The sequence below is a fragment of the Triticum aestivum genome, chromosome 1A, assembly GCF_018294505.1.
Source record: "Triticum aestivum cultivar Chinese Spring chromosome 1A, IWGSC CS RefSeq v2.1, whole genome shotgun sequence".
NCBI lineage: Eukaryota > Viridiplantae > Streptophyta > Magnoliopsida > Poales > Poaceae > Triticum > Triticum aestivum.
This window is the reverse complement of record NC_057794.1, coordinates 34710651-34719488: the sequence shown is the minus strand read 5'-3', so window position 1 is coordinate 34719488 and position 8838 is coordinate 34710651. Positions and strand designations below refer to the sequence as shown.

The window sequence follows — 8838 nt, the reverse complement described above, 5'->3', positions numbered from 1 at the left end:
CCCAAGAAAAAAGTTGAGACGGGCAACAAAGTAGGGGCAGACCCCCTATATCAATTCCACTAAATCAATCATTATTATAAGGGACAACTTTTGTACGAAAATTGAACTATTATATGCTTATTTTTGCATATTATATATAAAAAAGTGTTGTGTGCAAATTTTCTTTTCAAATTTCTACTTTCCTTTTTCTTAGAGGCTATTAACAATGAAACTACTTTATTAGTATTCTTAGAAAACTTCATTATTTTTATTTTTAAGTTTCTATTTCATTTTCTTTGTATAGAAAACTACACATATTATAGGTATGCCTATGCCTTTGTACAGGGCCGTCTCTAGGAATTCGGGGCCCCTGTGCGAAATGCAAAATGGGCCCCTAAATTTAGAAAAGACTGTGTAACTAAAACCTAATACAGCTAAGCGTACTCTCAGATAATTGCATAATTTCAAATGAGTGTTATCACATATACTATTTAGAATATATTAGAAACTAATGCTGAAAGAGTGATGGTACTACTAAAGCAATAAACTGACCTCGTCTTCTTACAAAAATGAGTATCCATCTTGTGTTTCTTGAAATGAAGATTTCACTTATATCTTCGTAATAATTTTCTTCAAGGTATCATTTCCCACTGTTATTGTCATCAACAAATTCGGTCTTTCTTGAAATGAAATATGCAAGTATAGCTAGCTATCACACAAGTATGAAGAATTAGCACTAGCACTAAAAAATGGATTACGGACAGTGTATGACATTGATCGTATTAATTTGATTAGAACCAAGTACAAGCCTAACTGAGTAGTACTGCTATACTAGTAGGGATTGCGTTCGATTTGGCATGAAAATATAGAAAGAATCAGAGAAAGATTGTATATAAAAATTGACCTAATGCAGTGTTCATCACCCATCGAATTTGATTAAAAACTTATGATTTACGGCTTACTTGGGATATATTTGGGGATGATTGGACGAGGTGTTGTAGTAGCAAAGCCGGCGGCGACGGCCAGATGCACGGTGGACTCAAGTGTGTTTGGTAGCATGTATGAACCTAGCCTATTTTTTCTCTTCTGATACATGCTGAGTGTAGACATACTGAATCCATGCATTTGTTGTTGTTTGGCAGCGGTATATGTGCCGAGACATGCTGAGCTAAGAGTTTGTTTGGCAACCTGTATGTATGTAGACATGCTGAAAATTTTGAATTCCGAATAATTTTTTTGAATGATGAACAAAATTGAAAAAATGTGAACAAAAAATTAATCATATTTTTAAATTCTAACCTTTTATTGAAAATTTAAAGTTCCAAAGTTTTTTTAAAATTTAAATAAATTTCAAAATTCTGAACTTTTTCGAAAATTTTAAAAAATGAATTTTGATTTTTCTAAAAAAATTAAACAAAATTTGAAATATGAACATTTTTTGAAAAATTATTTTTTTGAAAGTATAAACATTTTTTGCAAATTTAAACAAAATCTGGAATTCTAAACATTTTTGAAAATTGAAACAAAATTTGAATCTCTGAACATTTTTTTGAAAATTTAAACAAAAATTAAAATTATGAATTGTTTTTTGAAAATTTAAACAATTTTGGAATTCTGAACATTTTCACAAATTTAAAAAATGAAATTATGATTTTTTCAAAAATATAAAAAAATTCTGAAATTCTGAACATTTTTGAAAATTTAAATATATTTAAACGTGGTCTGGTGGGTGGGGATGAGGGTCGGGGCCAGCATGGCTGCCTCCATGCACCCTTTGGGTGCATGAGATGGGCATGGCTGAGGGCCCTTTTTTGCATGAGTTGGACATAGCCCAGGTGAGCTCATACACCCTACCAAACAAGCAAAAGTGGGTCGGATTGGAAACTTTTGCCTTCATGCACCCTCCATACACCCTACTAAACACACCCGAGGCGACTGCGATCGATCTCGTCGTCGAATTAGCCGGCAGCACCTCGCTATCCCCACTGGGAATCGTGGAGACACGAGCGCCTGGTTTCGTGAGTAGGCCTGACTTGTGTTTCTTTATCTGAATTTCTACAAACAGGCCCAAAGCCCCAAACAGACTGGGGCATGGGTACTGGGCTAACTCGGCCCCTACTACTTTTTTATCCGAATGACCGGTAATTTTCGTTCGATCGTGAACCACGCAGCTGCAACACGCCCAGCAACGATGATGAATCGGAACAATTTTACCGATTTTCTCTCCGTTTAGCGCCCCCCGATTTTGGGGGCCCTGTGCCATCGCACAACTCGCACACCCTTGTCAAGGGGCCTGCCTTTGTACATCATCCCATGCGAAGCTTAATTGAACTATAACTTCGGATATATATAGCCAAACCTCATATCATAATAAAGTTTCATTGGACCGATTAATCAAAACTAACACAAAGAAGATATATCTATGAGTTCCCAACACACCTGTGTGTAGCTTTCAGATTCTGTTCAACAAAATATACTACTATAGCTAGTTAACTTGTGCTCTGAGCCAAGAAAAACATATGAAGCATGCACGTAACCATAAGAACTCAAGATGGTCGCCGCCGGCTAGTACATATGTGATGTCGACCCAATCTAGATGTCAAGTGATTTCGTACGGATAGGTTTGGTCTTGTGCTTGTATGTGTGTAAGTAGTGAAGTACACACCCTACCCCTTTGTAATTTGCATAACCATGAGAGATCAATAAAAAAAAACATTAGGTATGATACGTACCGGTTGCCACCAATCAAGCCATGCATCGGTGTGTCTGCCTGTATTGTGAGTCAATCAACTAGATATCAGTCAGCCGTGTTGTGTTGTATGTGTTGTATTGTGAGTCAATCAATTAGATATCAGTCAGCCGTGTTGTGTTGTACTCCCTCCATTTTAAAATATAGTGCGCCCACGCTTTCCAAGGTCCAACTTTGATCATAAATTTAACCAACGAGACCAACTGCGGCGGGAGAAAAAATTATATAATTGAAAACTTCTTTCGAATACGAATTCACTGATATAATTGTTGCTCCCGCCGCAATCAGTCTTGGTAGTTAAATTCATAATCAAAGTTGAAGTACGGGGATAGAGAAAGCACTACATTATGGAATGAAGGGAATATGTGTTGTATCGTGAGTCAATCAACTAGATATCAGTCAGCCGTGTTGTGTTATATGCGTGCGTATTTTGATCTCGAGGGAAGAATTCATCAAGTCCAATGTGCCCGCTTGTCAAAAAAGAAGAAGTGACCGGCCAAAATTGTAAATTCGGTCACTTGACCCCTAGCCAGCCCTGATTGAACATATATATAAACCCTCCTGCTAGGCTACCCGCCTAGCGAGCGCAACTGAGTGCGCTAGCGATCCAGGGCCGAACGATCTTTTTACTAGCGCTCGTTTTTGGACGAGACTTACCTGCTTCCCGCGTGTGTGCCCATCCGTGCTCCCGCATACATGGCAATATTTGATTGGAACAAAATAAGACCCGGCCCCACCTCCTTAAAATTAGGGAAAAGATGATTAAATTAAAAAGAAAAAAAGGAAAAAAGACAACCGTAAGATGAAGTGGGAGCACGGATGGAAGCACGGAGAGGAAGCAGGCAAGCCGGATCCTTCGTTTTTGGCCGCTGGCAGCCGGTCAACCGTTGGTATTTTTCTACGTTTGTCGCTGCTTCCCGAACGGACGACGGGTGACCCTGGTTACCTGCTGCATCGAAAGAACGATGTGGGTTTGCCTCGTTTCGGTGGGCGAAAAGAGGGAAACAAAGCGATGGAAATATCTTCCTCGTCATCCCTCTATCTCTTCCCACCCCTCTCCTCTTCGGCTCTTCCCCATGCCGCCGCCGCCACCACTTCCCCCATCCTCTTGGACGCCTCGTCTCTTCCACCTCCGCCTCCATCACCTCCTCCTCCCCTGCCTCCGCACCCGACCACGTGCTGTGGACGAGGAGGCAACAGCTCGGGAGGCAGGCAAGAGGAAAATGGGAGTGATCCCCTCCCGAGCCCCGCGCCTCTCCTCTTTCCCACTGCGCCGCCAGCCCCTTTCCCTCCCATCTCCAGCTGCTGCAGCTCCTCCCTCAACCCGCGGCGCGCCTTCTTCTCCGACCGTTGTTGCCCGCACTGCTACCGCCACGGCCTGCTACTGCTCCTCCTCCTCCAGCTCCTCGCCCCAGCGACGCTTTCTCCCCTCCTCTCATGCAAGGCGTCTTGGGGTGTGGAGGCGGCGGGGCAGCAGCCAGTCGTTGCCCTGCAGGGGCAGCAACAGGTCGGCTATCCTGTTGTGGCGGCGACACGTCTAGAGGAACCGGTCGCCCTTCTCCTGGATGAGCGCCGGAGCCGAAAAGCCGGAACTGACCATTGAGGAGCTGGGGCAGCCATGCCACATAGGAAGGTCGAGGTGGACCAGGAGAAGCTGCACGAGGCTCCATCGCCTCCTGCTCAAGTAGGTGCACACACTCTTCTCCTCTTTCTGATTTTGCCTCCTTCCAGTGCACTGCTGTTAGTGCTTCTATCATTGTTTGTGCAGATTTGGTTTCTCTATGCCTACATGATGTTTGATGAAAATCCAAGAAGGACGGGGAGGATTGATCTATATATGTAAGCCATCTAATTTAATTCTTCAAATAATTAGTTCCGGTCAATCATAACAAGACGAGTAGCTTTGCTTACGTTCTCTTTGATCCTTTCTGAAGGCGGATAAGAGAAGAAAACTGAAACATGTTCACTAGAGTGGCCTGGGGTGGCCTGCGAGCTACGAGGATGGGGCTGCGAGACTGGATTGGCAGCCGACAGCGAGAGAGGAAGGGTGGTTGTTCCTGTGATGAGGTGGTGATGATTGCCATAGTGGAATTTTGTAGGTAAAATCCGAGATGTCTCTTGTTGTGTTATGTGTGTGATGAATTTATGTGGTAGATAGATAGATTTCTTTTTGAAAGTCTGACATGCCTACAACTGTTGGGAAATGAACTTGTTAGCTCTGTTTAATTTAATGGCATATTAAACCTGATGCAGCTTGTAGCTGGTGATGTTTTTTTAGTAACTGTAATTGTTTAGTTCGATGCCATGTCATTCATCTAAATTATTTGAGAGTTGCAAATGATGTTTCCATCTTGCAACACTATTGAAAAGGGAGCGCCTTGTGTGTTTTAGGTACGACGGCAGCGAGCTTTGAGGGCCCCCGGTTTGGTGGCAGCATGAGCCTCGTGGAGTTGTCTCGGACAACATCACATCTATTTGTTTTTGTTTCCCCACTTAGACTACTGCTTTGATTCTGAAGTGTGGAGATGGATGTGACTTACCATGGAGGAAGTGGGTACAATATCCATTTGAAAGATGCAGCAGGCTCAAAATAAGTTTCCGGTAAGCTTTCATATTTCCCTGTTTCATCCCTCTCTCTAACTGTGACTATGCAAGCGTTGGTTAATTACACCCCTCTAAATCGGGTGCTCCTGTCGTTTTTCTCATTTGGTATGCTCTTGTCCTCTCCTTGACCACCACTCATATTTAGGTGCAAGTGTAGCTGCAAGCCAGATTGGTTCTTACAGCAATGGAGTGATTTGTACCCTGCAAAGTTCCTCTCTTGGTTCACTGACACGATCAACCTATGTGCACGTAGATGATGTTTTGTTTCCCTTCCTAGAATCTCTGTTATATATTGGTGTTGATGTTTTCTTCACTTGGAGATGCAAAAACAGCCCGAGACAGTTCAGGCTGAGGATTCTCCCTCGCTCGAGGATTCCAGTAACTATGAGTTCTAGGCGAAGATGTACGTTTCCTACAGACATTTTCAGTTTGACGAGAGGTACTTTACAACTTACAAGTATTGCAGCTTATTCAGCTGAAATTTCCAGAAAACAACCGGGAAGGCTACAAATTATCAGCTTGCCCCTGTCTTTGCAGTATAAATAAAAACTACATTCTGTCATCTTCAGTTTGCTGAGCCTGTCTATTTTTTTTTCTTTCTTTGTTTTTTCTTAGGAGTAGAGTATGACCTGCTTTCGTTTATTATAATGTAAATCGGAGGGCTGCCTCTTTTTCAATAAAACATAACTGTTGTTGAAGCGAAGAGGGTAACAGACAGCTGGGGTTTAGTTCTATATGATTCATTACTTCACTGCATGGTCTCGGTCATGAACCCGCAGTGTGTCTACCAGCAAACCATATAGAACTGTGGACGAGCTTGCTTCTCATGTTTAGCTTTTAATTTACACATGACTAAACTGAAGGAATTGTGGGCGAGCAATTAATTATGTATTTGAACATGTCAAGAAATGTGCAAAGTATATGTTTATTACTTTTTTCCCTTTCCCCATTCCCTACTTTTTGATAACATTCAAAATATGTGCTATCGCTCATTGGTAATTTCCTTTTAGGTGGATAGATGATGTTGTTTTGTGTTAGTTATATTTTCCATGAGTAATCCAAGATATTTCTGAATTTATGTTGTCATTTTGCAGCTTTGCCATTCAGCTTGAAAAAGTATGTTCCGTCTAGGACAGAGAACCATGATTATCACCACTGTTGGAGGAAAAAGCTAGAGCAATTATGTTTCTACTTTCATGCATTATGGTTGTCTATTCTGGGAAGGATAGAGTAAGTTTCCCTTTTATACAAAGGCACTATTCAGGATCTTAATAAGCTCAGGATTCTCAGGCCATGGTCTTTGCTCTTTCAGGTTTACATATTTCGTATGCCTAAATAGTGAAGGTACTTTATTTTCATTTAACTGTTTCTATGCTATTCTCTCATTGTCTGTGTTGGCTAAGAAATACTAATGTAAATATTCTTCGATTTGAAAAGTTGTCATCTCTCATTTTTTTCGTTTTACCGCTTTCTTGTGCTACTGTTAGGCAAATTTAGCTTTCAATTCAACAATTTGCTTGCTTTCTAAAGCATGTACTACTGTTGAAGTTCAGTATATCAAGTAATAATAGTGTGTTAAAATGAATAATACACATTGAGCTATATATATTTGCTGCAATTTGGGGCTGCTGTTGTAATGTGGTATATCTCCTCCCTTGTAATATGTAAGGTTGTGACAGTTTAATATTCTTCCGCTCAGCAGCACCAAGTACGTGTTTGCAGCCTTTCTGTGCTACATGTGAGTTCAGTTTACTGCTAACTGCAGTTGTTTATGGATTAGTGTATTTTGTTGTAGGTTAAATGGAGTTAGTAAGACCATATTTGATGCTGATCATAAGATACTAACGGGCTCCATGTAATCCCAAGTGCATTGAACAACAATTGTCATTTTGCAAGATCTTCTAGAGGTACTTCATTTTTGCTGATGAAAATGACTACTCACAAAATTTTAATATGATAATTTTGCTGATTTGATACATTATCTTTCAAGTTAATTCAGAGATTTGATGATACAGTTTAGAGTACCAGCGGTGTTATGTTCCACAGTCCACACTCTTTCCTTGAAGCAATTTTAGAAATATTTGAAACTATGAGCGACCAATTTTGAATTATATGGAATGGATTCCTGAAGAAAATCTAATTATTGATGTTTTTTATGGTGGTACTATGTTGCTGGTTTGATTACTGATAAATGCTTGATGAAATGACCGAAATGTTTTTTTTTGTCGGGCGACTTAATTTATTATTGTTCTCTTTATCCCTTGAAAAGTGCTGTGTAACAATACAAATTTGCTTTCGTTCGCAGGGCTATATGTCCTATGCTCCTCTTGACGACATATATGAGGACTCGCAACCCTGAGCCTGGAAGACAACCGTTAAGGCGGTGGTCATGGGGCAACGATAGTCGATAGCTACTATCAGAACATAAACGTATGGCCCTCCTTGTTGCCATGAAGGATTATCGTCTATTGGATTTGCAGAACCAGTTAATGACAAGATGATGGTAGTAGCAATGGAGGGTCGTGGTTTCTGAATGCTGAGACTTCCAGTTTTTAGGATCGTAAACTCCAAATTTGGAAATGATATTGTCCAATGTATTCACGCAATTAGATATCATTTTAGATTATCTTCCCTTGGAACTTCTGCCATGTAAAGCATGGTTGCCTTTGATTTACCGTTGTGCTATGAACATAATGTATTGGCGTCCTCTTCTCACGAATCATGCTGACACTTAGCTTCTGTTTTCCGATGTAGGGTTATTTAGTATGAACAAATATGGCAACAGTCATTAGTCGTACTGTTTCTTGAGGTGATGCCACTGCTACAGGTATGACATTATCGTTGGACCTTCAACTATATTTATATTATGTATATGCTTCCAGAGAGTACTTGTTTCTGTACTATATACTAAATGAAAAAAAATCCTTTTATGCTAAAACATGACATGGCTAATTAGTAATTGCACTACATTCCTAATAACTTTTAAACTTTTGGAAGGCATGACAGTGTTCAACCTTGATTAGGTACGTACATAAAGTACTACCCTTTAACGATTTGAAAAGGCATGTCATGTGATACAACTCGCCTTGCTAACTGTGCTACAAAGTGTCTAAACCTTGCATTTTATATCAGGATGGTAAAATTTCAACAATACATCATCGTTCAAACTAAACTGAACTTGATAGAGTTTCACCGGATGCAAAACCACTGTTGATAATTTAGCTAATCGATCATGAAGTTGGTGGTTACTCTACACTGCAGAGTACTGTAAAATAGGAAAACACTAATAAATGTTGTAGTTGTATATTGACTATAAGTGAACCAGTTCTAATTGCTAATTAAAATACAAATGAAGGAACACTTGCGTGATCATACTGCAATTAATTTAACGTACCTTAGATTTGAAAGACTGCTTGTTTCCCCCCTTCTATTGCCAAGTTCATGGTTTCCTCGTTGTCATATTGTTCACAAAGAAATTTTTCTCTGAGGTTCCTGAACCCAATAGT

At 40.2% G+C, this 8838-nt stretch overlaps 1 long non-coding RNA gene across 16 annotated transcripts in view; it reads left to right on the top strand.

Annotated features, from left to right (window-relative positions):
- Positions 1–3709: 3709 nt before the first annotated feature.
- The window catches only part of LOC123188178 (uncharacterized), a 6898-nt gene continuing 1769 nt past the window's right edge, over positions 3710–8838 (top strand). For 3 of the 16 annotated variants that reach the window (XR_006494372.1, XR_006494365.1, XR_006494351.1), the window contains exons 1-9: positions 3713–4412; positions 4497–4567; positions 4663–4827; positions 5120–5329; positions 5478–5771; positions 6427–6562; positions 6645–7239; positions 7638–7762; positions 8087–8159. This is a non-coding gene — a long non-coding RNA (uncharacterized lncRNA). Of the gene's footprint in view, positions 4417–4496; positions 4568–4662; positions 4828–5119; positions 5330–5477; positions 5772–6426; positions 6563–6644; positions 7240–7637; positions 8160–8838 lie in introns of all 16 variants that reach the window. The other 13 variants (XR_006494374.1, XR_006494373.1, XR_006494367.1 and 10 more) reach the window with 11 other exon arrangements.